Below are 2,529 nucleotides of genomic sequence, written 5' to 3'. Positions count from 1 at the left end.
TAGCAAAAAATTGACAATGGAGGTCCACAAGCAAATAAGGACAATCAGGGTCTATAATTTGACTCTTCGCATCCACCAAGGGTTTGACGCAAGTGGACTTGGCTTCACAGGTTTTGGGGGTCACAGTCGCGGTCTGCTTCATTTTATAGAGAGAATAAATGAAAAATACAAGTGGTCGGAGTGTCAGGTTACCTGGAGCCTGTAAGAGTAAATGAGAGCGATGTTGGGGAGTGGTCCTTGTGCGTTTCAGGGGCACATAACGATGGATCTTGCGTAGGTGACTAGGTGGGGAATATTTTCACTGGGACTGTGTAATAGTTATTGGGAGGAAAAGGTCTAGGAAACATCCTAATATATAGTAAAAAGGGGCACGACTATGCCAGTGGTGGATTTAGAGATTGGAGCAGTGGTTAAGTGGCAGTTTAGGGTTGGTTGAAAGATCGAGAAATAGAGACCAGAGATGGGAAAGGGCTGGTGCATTTTTTACTTTACCTTTAGACTGCGGGTCCCTTGATCATGAGGAGCCAATGGGAGTAGCCCATTTGGCCACTGGCCCCACCATGTTATGACATGGAGTACCCTAGATGGAAAGATCTCTTTGTTAGCCCCCGTGACCAATCAGGGCCCTTGATTTAATCATTGAACTTTCAACGCCAATCCTACTCAATAGGTTAATCTTCGTGCTACATAGCTCGCTAGAGTTGATTTTAAGAGTGTCGGGGGTGTTGAGGAAGGATGATTTGTGTGGAAGGAATGTACCATTTACTTCGTTCACAAATGGCATTTGTCAGCCCCCTTGTTTACCCTGCATGATAATTAAATTCAAACCCCTGGTTCGTTGTGTTAAGGATTGTCATCAAGAGAGGTTAGCCTTCAAACTCTCTTCGAAGGTGTTTATTTCAGTGTGATCACCACACTATATGCAATCTTTCGAGAAGCCTGCGAGGTCCAGAGATAACAGTGACAATCGGATAGAAAAATATTGGGTGTTGAACATCAATAAAGTTGAATTTGACACAAGCATCCATTAAACTCCATATAATAGAACCTCAAGCATTCCAAATACATCAACAAATTCAAACATATAGCATTAAAATTTCTCACTTGAAAACAACATCAACTACCACAACCATCACAATTTTTTTTATGAAAAATAGTTTTTCACCCAAAAACTCCACAAAAAAAAAACACTCACAACCCCTGCCCCAACCCCCACCCAGACTAAATTAAAAAAGAAGACAAAAATAGGAAAGGAAGATATGTAAGCATAGAGTAGAGTTCAACATATTTTTATTTGAAATAATTCTCAGTTATTTTCCATTTGTATGTATTACTTTAACTTTCCTTCTAGTTTTACAATTCCCTTTACATTTTGACACAATAGGTAAATGTGCGGGTTGGTGCTGCCCAGTGTTTAGGGCACGTAGAGAGTTGAGATTTTTCCTTTCACTCCCCTCCTTTCTAGTAGTTTTGTGGAATTCTTTTGGGTGGTGCCAAACATGGTCCATTAGATTAGACTCATAGATAATCCTAAAAATGAACTGTAACACTTAATAATTCCCCGAAAACCATAATCTCAAATTGCACCCAATAACCAAAATAAAAATGAAAATGAGCAGAAGGATCGAGTTCCATTTATAAAAACCAAAACATATTGTACGAAGTTAGGTTCTACTTTAATTTCTAAAACCTATGTGGAAAAACCCATCAAAGTTCAAAGAACAATAATCCTGTAATTAAATTTAAAACAACGAAACCTCTTCATATTTTGTTTGTAAATACAATTTCCTGCAACCTTGGTTCTATGCATCCATCATCACTGAAGAGTCTAGCCCTGATGTTTGCTACATCCCTCGGACTTTCTTATATAGTTGATCTTCCAATACCTTGGTCTATATTGAAATGGTTATGTCTATTATTAATATTCAGGTTGTCATCTGTTATGATGTCCTCTAGTTATGTGATTTTTTCATTATTATCCTTTACCAACTTCAATGGAATTTTCCATTTAAACTCAATTTTCTTAAAAACCTTAACTTCATGATGCCAATCCTCTTTGTTCAAATCCATTTTTTGTCAATACCCTACATTTTATGATTGTTTTCTCCACCTTTTATAACCTTAGGTCACCTCACACGATACAATCTCTTCTCGGCGACCAAATCATGGAACTGATGTCACCATGGATTGGTGAGATAACAAGTTTGAATAAATTGTACATTTAACATTACTATAGGTGCCAACATTCCCATACGTCCACATGTGTCACATGTTCTACTATTCTCTTCCAACATGGAGTGGCCTGAATTCTCACTTAAATTTTCTTTAGTCCCAAATGATCTCCTTAGTTACCTATCTAGTTCCTCATTATATTTAACCATCTTGTTACATAAGAAAAACTTATCACATGAATCTTTGCAACAAGACACAAATTTTCTCCAAGAGATCCTGAATACTCTAATCTCTGATACCCCATTTATTTGAAACCTGTTAACTGAAGGGTAGAGTCTCTTTCAATATTGAGCTTGC

Source organism: Pinus tabuliformis, chromosome 8 (genome assembly GCF_031772625.1).
Source record: "Pinus tabuliformis cultivar Carrire ecotype Pingquan chromosome 8, CPIR1, whole genome shotgun sequence".
In the NCBI taxonomy this organism is placed as follows: domain Eukaryota; kingdom Viridiplantae; phylum Streptophyta; class Pinopsida; order Pinales; family Pinaceae; genus Pinus; species Pinus tabuliformis.
The sequence above is the reverse complement of the archived record's forward strand: the minus strand, read 5'-3'. Positions refer to the sequence as shown.